The sequence below is a fragment of the Nicotiana tomentosiformis genome, chromosome 11 (genome assembly GCF_000390325.3).
Source record: "Nicotiana tomentosiformis chromosome 11, ASM39032v3, whole genome shotgun sequence".
NCBI lineage: Eukaryota > Viridiplantae > Streptophyta > Magnoliopsida > Solanales > Solanaceae > Nicotiana > Nicotiana tomentosiformis.
Window position 1 is genome coordinate 10,663,090 of NC_090822.1, and position 11,657 is coordinate 10,674,746.

The 11,657-nt window shown below is 36.7% G+C and overlaps 1 non-coding gene across 1 annotated transcript; it reads right to left on the bottom strand.

Annotated features, from left to right (window-relative positions):
- Positions 1-4,100: 4,100 nt before the first annotated feature.
- TRNAG-UCC (transfer RNA glycine (anticodon UCC)) lies at positions 4,101-4,172 on the bottom strand. Its single transcript has one exon. It is a non-coding gene; the product is annotated as a tRNA-Gly (tRNA).
- Positions 4,173-11,657: the final 7,485 nt, after the last annotated feature.

The window sequence follows — 11,657 nt, forward strand, 5'->3', positions numbered from 1 at the left end:
AGGGACATAAACATGAATTCACGATGATTTTTAATTCTTTGTATGCTAATATCCACGCCATCTTTATGAATTCGGGTGACAGGATCCGAATCGCCTAAAATTTTGTGGGTCCATAAAAATGACTTAATGAACAATATTCAATTCTTCGCCATAATTGTTCTTTATTGTTGGCATTTTAGGGTCATAAAGCAGGAATTCATTACGTTTTTAAATTTTTCATGTGCTAATGTCCATGCCATCTTCATGAATTTGGGAGACGGGCTCTGAATCGCTTAAACTTTTGTGGGCCCATTAGAAACAACCTAATGAATAATTGAGATTGCTTCGCATGACTTTCACTTGTTTTTGACGTTTTAGGGTCAGAAAACAGAAATTCAAGATGATTTCTAATTTTTCATGCGCTAATATCCACACAATTTTCATGAATTCAGGCGGCGGGCCCATCAAAAATGACCTAATGAACAATAGTCTTTGTTTCTCCATAACTATTCCTTTTTTCGTGTGCTAATACATGAATTTGGGCAACGAGTTTCGAATCGCCTAAAATTTTGTAGGCCCATTAAAAACGACCTAATAAAAAATAATCTTAGCTTTGCCATGATCATTCTTTATTTTTAGCATTTTAGGGCTATAAAACGGGAATTCATGACGATTTTCATTTTTTCGTGTGCATTATGTTCACGCTATCTTCATGAATTCGGACAATGGACTCCAAATTGCCTAAAGTTTTGTGTGCCCAATAGAAACGGCCTAATGAATAATAGTCATCACTTCGCCATGACTCTTTCTTGTTTTTTGGCGTTTTAAGGCCATAATACAGGAATTCAGTGCGATTTTTAATTTTACATGGACCGGTGTCCATGCCATCTTCATGAACTCGGTAGACGGGCTCCATAACTCCTAAAACTTTTTGGGCCTATCAAAAATATCCAATGAACAATAATCATAGTTTTCCCATATACGTTCCTCTTTTTTTGCATTTTAGAGTCGTAAAACAGGAATTCTAGATGATTTCCAGGTTTTCGTGTGTTATTATCCGCGCTATCTTCATGAATTGGGGTGAAGAGCTCTGCAGCACGTAAAATCTTATGGGCCCGTTAAAAACGACTTAATGAACAATAGGCATTGTTGCGCTATGACCATTTCTCATTTTTTTGGCATTTTAGGGCCATAAAACGAAAATTCAAGACAATTTCCAATTTTTCGTGTGCCGACGGACTCTGAATAGCCTAAATTTTTATGGGCACATCATAAACGACCTGATGAACAATAGTTATTACTTAGCCATGGCTATTCCTCATTTTTGGCGTTTTAGGGCCATTAAACAGGAATTCATGATGATTTCTAATTTTTCGTGTGCTAATGTCCACGACATCTTCATGAATTTGGGAAACGGACTCTGAATCACCTATTATTTTGTGGACATATCAGAAATGATCTAGTGAATAATAGAAATAACTCTGTAATGACTTTTTTCGTTTTTTTGGTGTTTCAAGACTATAAAACGGGAGTTCAGGAGATTTTTAATTTTTCGTATGCTAATGTCCATAATATTTTCATGAATTTGCGCGACAGGCTCCGAATTACCTAAAATTTTGTGAGCCCATCAGGCACGACCTAACGAACAATGATTATCATTTCGCCATGACCGTTCCTCGTTTTTCGGCATTTCAGGACCATAAAATAGGAAATTCAGGACGATTTCTAATTTTTCGTGTGCTAATGTTCACATTATGTTCATGAATTTGGGTGTGGAGATCGAGAATCAAGGTAGACGGCTAGTAGGTAGTCGAGAGTATTAGCGGTAGACTTGTATTTCGTTATTGTTAGATTACTTACTTGGTTTTCCTTTAGTTGCGTTTTTTTCCCTATGTTGTTGTTGTTATTGCTTGGTATTGTTGCTTCTTTCTTGTCTTTCGTGAGCCGAAAGTCTATCGGAAATAGCCTCTCTACCTGTAAGATGGAGTAAGGTCTACGTACACACTATTCTCTCTAGACTCCACATCTTAAATTATATTGATTTTGTTGTTGTTGTTATTGTTTTGCATGTGGCCGTCTTACTAAGGTTTGCAGGCAAGAGATGCAGAATTAACAGTATAGGTTGTCGCTATATGCATCAGGGTCAATTAATTTAACTCAAAAAAGGAACATCAGTCACAAACTCTCTTTTCTTCTCTAACTTCAAGGTTGACACGCACAAATTGAGAAATGATCAGGGTGAACCCACCTTATAACAAGGGGTTGTTGAACCCGTTTTATCGAAAAAACTAATTATTTTCACTTGTGAACTTCATCAGAAAATCATGAAAGAAGATAATATTATATTATAAGACATGAACCCACTGGATACAAATGGAAGCTGCAGCGCAGTGGCAAAGAGGGTTCATAATGTGGGCGAGAGGTCAGAAGTTTGAACCTCTGCTGAAGCGTCGAACTTACTTTTTTTCCACATTGCATTTTATGTTCCAGTTATATACGTAACTATTTTAGCTAATCTTATTAAACTCTATTTTACTTCAAAAAAAAATTAAATCTTTCCATTAAGTGAATTTTGGTTCTCTCTTGCATAGTTTCTGCTAAAACATGAGAGTGCTTTGTTGAGATTATTTGTAATTTTTTAATTTAATGTAGTTTAGTTTATGTATGTTGAATTGTTAATTTGTGTTATACTGAAAATTATAGTTTGGTGTTTACTCTTTTACTTTAAGTTTATATCAATTAGTTTAGTTCATAACTCCCTTTTTTACTTTTTTTGTTTGTAAATATTTACTTATTATGTTAAATTTCTCAGAGTTATAAGATTTTTAAGTTGGTTAAAAAATAAATTGTTAAAATTAATAAATTTACAAATTTGTTGAAGTAAAACTTGTTTATATATATAGATAAAATTTCAAAAATAAAAATAAATAGTTTTTTTAAATAAAAAAAAATCTCACCTTTGATTATAAAATAGCATCAATGACTTTATTTCGAGGCCACATGATGAACAAAACTAAGTAGCGAGCAAATTTTATTTACCGGTGCCGCTTATACAAGTGGCTACTATGCTCTTTGACTAAACCCGCTTGTATAAAATTTTGAGTCCACCGTTGGAAATGGTCCATTTTTATTTTATTTTATTTTACTTTATTGTTTGTGTGGATATTTTACATAACTCCATTTTCGCGGGATTTGCTTTTTTACTCATCTTATGCGGTTGATATCTCTAACCTGAAGTCAGTTTCCATTTTCTTGGGTTTTGTTTATGTGTATGTTAAAAGATTTTTGTTTAGAAATACTACGTGGTAAGGAGTTGCTCGGTGCGCAAGGCATTACTCATTTAAATAGGATCCGAGGAAGGGACGCACCCTAGGGGTGTGATGTAGTACAATCTACCATAATACAATCATTAATTATTGCTTCCACGGTTCGAACTCGTGACCTATTGGCCACACGAAAATAACGATAAACCCGTGACCTATAGGCCACCACGGAAATAACTTTAACGTTGCTTCCTTTCAGGAATACTACTTGATGTGTATGATATTTCAGTTTTTTGAAGGCCTTTATTGGAACTTTGAGAGAATGCTGTTTCCCAAATCCTCCCCGAGTCACTGATTTCTGAGAGTTTGTTTCAAGCACCATAGTATTATTTAGAACATTAATCAACCACACACACGGACGTACGCAAAAAAATTTGTAAGCGGTGTCAAAATTTATAGAAGAACTAGAATATAACTTTAATTATCATACTTCTAGACAAGAAATAAATTTAGTCTATTAATTTTGTTGAGTCTTAAGTTAGAAAAGGTCCTGAGTTCAATTTTACTTTATCACAATTTTTAATCACAAAGTCTCTCTCAAATATCTGCAAAAAAGAAAGAGCTTTAGTTGAGGTTTGAACTCTTGACCTCTTAGAGCAAAATCAACAAATAATGATCAACAAATAAAAAAGTTGCATAAAAATTTATGTTAGAAAAGGTCCTGAGTTCAATTTTACTTCATCACATTTTTTAACCATAAAGTCTCTCTCAAATATGTGCAAAAGAAAAAGCTTTAGTTGAGGCTTGAACCCTTGACCTCTTAGAGTAAAATCAACAAATAAAAAAGTTGCATAAAAATGCGTCTGCCGGGAGTCGAACCCGGGTCTATTGCTTGGAAGGCAATTATCCTAACCGTTGGACTACAAACGCCTTGTTGCTTCCTATATCGTTTTCCAATTTACTCATTTATTTGTTAGGACTTGAGGGACATCTGGACCAAAGATAAACTGTTATTTCTCCTTTTTTGGCGTTTTATGTATAATCATTATATAGTTTATATATACTTGTTAGAAAAAATAAATAATAAATTTAATTAGTTATTTATATAAAGATCCCATTATTATATGCCTTACTAGTAAAAACAAACCGCCGCTTCGCGCGGCCGTTAAAGATTGTTCTTCTTCTTTTGTATGGGAGTTTCCTAGTCAAATATTTTTAATATAGAGTTACAATGTTGCCATATACCTAAACTAATTCTTCTTTGGAAAGATTAGAGGCTCTTAAAAATTAAAATGAAGATAGTATATTCAAATTTATCATTAGTGGGGTTGGAGCTACAAACTTTAAGATTTTTCCTTCTTCTTTTTTTCCCAGATGGTTTTGCTGGGAAGAGACTTTATAGAAAAGAAATTAAAAAACTTTTCTTAGACAGTAAAATAGTTTGTGATATCTTAGAGAGTGAGAATAAAAGTTAAGCGATAATAACTATATACATTCAAATGTTATTGCATGCCCACAACAGTTTACCAGTTTATTGGATGTGTATTTGGAATAACAAATTGAAGTGGAAACAAAACTTATTAATCTTTCATAATTATAGCCTTCTAAAATGCTCAAAAAATAGTATTAATGTAAAAAGTATCATTAAGTCCTATAACTACATACAAATGATTATAGAATTACAATAATTGGCCGCAATAAATTTATTTGTAAAAATAAAAAGATATGAAGGTCTGTGCATTTCCTTCCTTTTCTTCACGCTAATAAATGTTGCATAATATATTGTTCATTTATGCACTTATTAAAAATCATAGTTTAATGCCGCTACAAATATATAAAATTAGCATAGCACAATAAAGAAAAAATAACTATAATAATGACCATGTTGAAGGCCATCTTACAAGATAATTCGCAGAGATTCCAGTAAGTTAATTTCCTTTTCCGACCTCTTTACTGCATATGAAGTTTCTCTATAAAATAATTAAAAGTTATTGGAAGTGAAATTGTCAGTGCCAACTATTTAAAGTTATCAAAAAAAATATAAAAGAAGAAACATGAGAAATATTGAACTACCTTCTCGTTAATTATCCGATTTAATTGGAATACGAAAAGAAACCAAATAATAAGCAAATGAAAAATAAACGAATTAAAGAGAATAAACGGTTAGGAATTTGGAAAAAACAACCAACGTCATAAAAGAATTACACATAATATATTATATATCAGTATAAAATGTACTAATTATACTAAATAATTATAGGAGAAGGGAAAAAGAAAGATAAAATGATGCATATGCTAATATAAAGAACATGCAGAGCAATCACATTTTTGGGACCTAGTGGAATAAAAAAGACTAACAGATAGAAACTATAGTCAAATATATCCAAAGATCACAAATAAAATGATTAAAAACGAAAAAGCAAAAGCGCATTTTAATTGATATCAAATTACCCTCTTATGGTCTATACTGTATACTGTATAGTAAAGCAAACTTATTCATTGCATAAGATTTTTAGTGCATTGGCTAATGAAGAAAGTCGCATTCTTAGAGCCATATATATTTTTATGTTTTATATGTTGTGTATATTGCATAAATTAATTACTGAATTAATGATAGAGACTTTTAGGCTTCTAAACTGAAAAGAAATGGGAGAGAAAGAAGAGCAACTGAGGGAGGTATAATTAAGAGAATGTACTTAAGAAGTGAATTTTAGATTGTCTAATGTAGCACATTAATAGGAAAAATGTCAAAAATTTGAGAAAAAAGATAAGTGTGATTCTTGGCAAAAAGAAACATGTCACAACACTTTTTTAAAAGCCTTCATTTATATATATACTACTAGTAAATTAGATCGCGCTTCGCACGATCATGGAGCATCTTATTAAATTTGTGAACTATAAATTTTATAATATTCAAAAATTATAAATATTTAAAAAAAAATCAAATTTGAAAAAACAAATTGGCTTTTAAATTTTAATCTATTTTATTATTAATACCTGTAGCTTTTTTCCCCTGTTACATTAGAATCATTACGCAGGATTCAGTACCTAGGAAACTATATCAATCCAAAAAAAAAAAAGATTCCTTAAATTAGCACTGTCTTAGTATAACCGATTATTGTTGTTTTGGAGTAGTAATGTTCTTTTATTGTTTCATTCCCCCATAGTAGTAACATTTTATATCTATGGAAAAGCTGTATGAAGATTTGTCAGGTCTCTATTATTTTTATGTTAAAGTACAAAGGTTATTATATTGTTTCGTTCTCTATTATATTATATTTTATATATTTAGGAATTAATGTCCTTTAAAAATTTGTCTGTCAGATTTGTTTTCTTTGAATTATATATTTATCAATTTCGGAACTTTTTGTCCCATTTAAGGTCTTCAAGTAATTGAGTTAATCCATACATTAAGCTTAAGGCATTTAATTTATTTCAACCAATGAAATGACAACTTTTAACATATTAGAATTAAAAGAAAACGAAAAACATAAATTTTATTGTTGATAAGTAAGGCATAAATTACTGGAGTAAATGAGAAATTAATAAGTAAAATGAAAAAGAAATATTGAAGGGAAAAAATAACAAACTAAATTACGCAGTACTTATTAGCCTCGAACCTCTTCCGAGGGCATCTGCCTGAAACAGAAATATAGAAGATCAATATTGGGTCCGTGTGTATTGTGTAGATTACACATTCTAGGAAGCAAAGAAACAAATTAAGAATTTTTAATAGTGAACCGTTTTTTTTTTTGGAGAATGAAAGGCTGTCAAAACGGTTGGCTAATAAAATCGCCCCCTTTAATGCATTTACACAATTTTTTTACCTTCTAAAAATAAGATAAATCAATAAATAAGTCAAAACAATGAGAAAAAAGATAAATAGGATTCCTAGTCGGTGAGAAAGTCACATCACCTTTCTTTGTCCCCTGCTTTATATAGATAGATATAGATTGGTTCATCTCAATATGACAATATCAGAATAGCCATTTGTATAGGGTAAAATATGTTATGTTACGTAGCCGTCAAAAGTATGTGGAACCTAAGACGGGGATAGTCAAAATCGAAGGCAACGGTCTCGTCTGTCACCGGAAAAAATAACGCTCATAAGGATGCAATAAATACTCCTCGCACGTGTAATGACCCGGCCGGTCGTTTTGAGAGTAATAGCCCTAATTCCCTATTTACTTCTTCTCACATATCTATTTCTGCTATTGTGACTTGCCGGAAGGTTTCGTTTTGGTTTTTGGAGTGTTTTGGGACACTTAGTCCCTAAATGGAGGTTTAAGCCTTAGGGTTTGGATCGTAGTCGGAACTATGTGAAGACGACTCCGAAATGGAATTCGTCGGTTCTGTTAGCTCCGTTAGGTGATTTTAGACTTAAGGGCGTGTCCGGATTATGTTTTGGAGGTCTGTAGCTTATTTAGGCTTGAAATGGCGAAAGTCGATTTTTTGGAGATTTTGATCGGTAGTGGGCTTTTGGATATCGGGGTCGGATTCCGATTCCGGAAGTTAGAGTAGGTCCGTAATATTAATTATGACTTGTGTGCAAAATTTGAGGTCAATCAGACGTGATTTGATAGGTTTCGGCATCGGTTATAGAAGTTTATAGTTTCAAGTTCATTAAGTTTGAATCGGAGGGTGATTTATGATTTTTGCGTTGTTTGATGTAGTTTGAGGGCTCGACTAAGTTTGTATGGTGTTTTAGGACTTGTTAGTATGTTTGGTTGAAATTCCGGGGACCTCGGGTGTGTTGCGGATGCTTAACGGATTGAATTTAGACTTAGACTAGTTGTTGAAGATTTTCTGATTTATAGTGTTTTCGCACCTGCGGAGGGGAGACCGTAGGTGCGAGATCGCATGTGCGAAGGAGGAGTCGCAGATGCGGCCAAGAAGGAGTTGGGCATGAACCGCATGTGCGAAGATTTTCCCGCACCTACGAGAGTCGCAGATGCGAGCAGCTGGGCGCAGGTGCGAAGGGGAGCCGCAGGTGCGATGCATTTCTGCACCTGCGATAGTCGCAGATGCGACAGAGAGTTCGCAGGTGCGAGATGTCTAGACAGAACACTTAAATGCAAAGGTTCGCGATTTTTGCTCATTTTAAAAATTTTGAGCTCGGGTTTGGCGATTTCTTGAGAGCATTTTTGAGGGGTTTCTTGAGGTAAGTCCCTTGTGCTTATTTTTTATCAATAATCTTGCTTCCCCATTTATTTTTCCACCTAGTTAGTGTGTATTTAAGGTGAAAATTGAGAGTTGGAGGCTAGGGATTTGGAAAGTTTGATTTGTGGATTGGAAGGACCATTTGGTGTCGGATTTTTATAAATTTGATATGGTTAGACTCGTGAGTGAATGGGCTTTCGGATTTTGTGACTTTTATCCGATTTCGAGACGTGGGCCCGGGTCGACTTTTTAGGATGAATTTTGGAATTTTCTTAAATTATTGATTTGATTAATTAGATGAGTCTATTATATTTGTATTTATGGTATGTAATTGCTTTTGGCTAGATTTGGGCCATTCGGAGCCGGATATTCGTGGGAAAGGCACTGTGACTGATTGATTGAGCTTGGTTCGAGGTAAGTGGCTTGCCTAACTTTGTGCGGGAGAAATTCCCCTAAGATTTGGAACTATTGTGATATATGAGCGTCGTGTACATGAGATGACGAGTACGTACACGGACTAGTTGTGGAAAAACTCGATTTTCTTACTAAGTAGCAACTTGTTTTATTTTTATTTTGAGTTATACCATTTTAATTAGTATTAATCTATTTTCATTCTTAATTGAGTTATTTCATTATTTTGTAGCTATCTTGTTTAGTTTAATACAGCATGTCTACATGTCTTAACTGCTTATGTGAACTCTGTGCAACATGCTTAGTGAATTTCCCGCTTCTTCCTTGACCGGTACTTAGTCTAAATTATAAGATTTCGTGATGTAGTTGTATTTCTATTGTTTGCACTGCATATTTACTTTGGGACTACGGAACGGTATTTCGGGAGATCCCCCTATACTGGATATTTATTTTGGGACTACCGAACGGTATTCCGGGAGATCCCCATGTACTGCATATTTACTTTGGGACTACGGAACGATATTCTGGGAGATCCCCCTGTACTGCATGTTTACTTTAGGACTACGAAACGGTATTCCGGAAGATCCCCCCTGTCTTGCATATTTACTTTGGGACTATGGAATGGTATTCCGGGAGATCCCCCTGCACATTTACGTTTGGGACTACGAGATGGTATCTCGGGAGATCCCTTGTTGTATTTCTGTGTATTGAGTTGTTACCTTCTATGAATTCTTTCTTGTTAAATTTCAGTCTTTATTTTACTGCGATATTTCATTCTTGCCTTGCTTTATTATCATATTCCAGTAGGGCCCGAACCTGGCCTCGTCACTACTCTACCGAGGTTAGGCTTGGCACTTATTGGGTACCGATTGTGGTGTACCCATGCTACTCTTCTGCACATATTTTTCGTGTGCAGATCCAGGTGCTCCTTATCAGCCACACTATCAGTGAGTCGGGACAGTTTTGGAGACTTCAAGGTATATCTGCCACGTCCGCAGACCTCAGAGTCTCATTTCTACTCTTCCTCATGTCCATTATCTTCTGTATTTTCTTTTGATAGACTCTGATGTATAGAGCTACTAGACTTTTCCTCCTGTAGTTTGTGATTCACGATGTTCCGAGTTTTGGGATTGTTGTGTATTTTTGAATAGTTGGTTAAATTTATATTTTTATTTTATTATTACACAAAAATGTTAGACTTACCTAGTTGTAGGGACTAGGTGCCGTCACAACGTCGCACGGAAGGAAAAATTGGGTCGTGACAAGTTGGTATCAGAGCTCTAGGTTCATAGGTGTCGTGAGTCACAAGCCAGTTTATGAGAGTCTCTTGGACCGGTACGGAGACGTCTGTACTTATTTTCGGGAGGCTATGGAACTGTTAGGAAAATTTCACTACTTTGATTCCTTGTCATGCGAAAATTATTAATTTCAAAAAAATTCTAAACTTTTGTATTTTATTCTCTCACAGATGGTGAGGACACGTACAAGCGGATCTGATGACCAGGCACCCGCGCCCCTTGCTAGAGCCACGAGAGGCCGGGGCCGGTGTAGAGGCAGAGGACGACCACATGGTGCAGCTAGAGAACCCGCACGAGCTTCTACAGATGAGCCCCCAGTAGCTCCAGCTGGAGGGCAGACACATGAGATACCTGTTGCTGCACCAGCCCTCCAGGATACTCTAGCCTAGTTTTTGAGCATGTTCAGCACCTTAGCTCAGGCTGGATTGATTCCACTTGCTCCTTCCCCATCTCAGGCCGGGGGAGGCGTACAGACTCCCATCGCCGGTACCCCAGAGCAGTGAGTTCAGGTCAATCAGGTTCCAGAGATTGTACCAATGCAGCCGGTAGCTCCAGCTCAGCCCGTGGTTAGGGCAGCAGCTTTTGAGGTGGAGCAGCTCAGACTTGAGAGGTACAAGAAGTACCACCCACCAACCTTTAGCGGATTGGCTACAGATGACGCTCGGGGATTTCTAGATGAGTGTCATCGTATTCTCCGTACTATGGATGTAGCGGAGATGAGCGGGGTTTCTTTTACTACATTCCATCTTAGAGGAGCAGCCTATCAATGGTGGCGTGCCTATGAGCTGAGTAGTCCGGATGAGGCAGTTTCACTTACATGGACTTAGTTCTCGGACATGTTTTTGAGAGAGTATGTCCCTCAGAGCCTCAGGGACTCATGGTGCACGGAGTTTGAGTAGCTGCGCCAGGGTGCTTTGACTGTGTCAGAGTATGCAGTTCGCTTTAGTGATTTGGCCCGACATGCACCGGCCTTGGTTTCCACAGTTCGAGAGAGGGGTCGACGGTATATTGAGGGACTCCACCCCAGTATCCGGATTAGTATGGTCAGGGAGTTGGAGATGGATATTTCTTATCAGCAGGTTGTGAGTATTTCCAGGAGATTGGAGGGCATGCTTGCTCGGGATAGAGAGAAGAGAGAGACCAAGAAGTCTCGAGAGACTGGTTATTATTTTGGATCTCGTGCCCCAGCAGCTCGCCATGGTAGGGGTTATGTGAGCCGCCCCGTTCATTCAGCTCTTCCAGCCGCCCCGTTCATTCAGCTCTTCTAACCGCCAGTGGTGTTCCAGACTCCTTCTAGACCCCAGGACCCTTATTATGCATCGCCAGTATCTAGTGTGCCTCATGCACGGGGTATTCCTAGCGGCCAGTCCAGCAGACCTGGCCCGAGCCAGTCATAGCAGCCACGCCCTCCCAGAGCTTATTTTGAGTGTGGCGACACTCGCCATGTGGTGAGGGATTGCCCCAGGATTAGGAGGGGTACACCTCCACAGACTTCTCAGCCACAACGTGTTCCACCGGGTCCTCAGGCTATGATTACAGCGCCAGC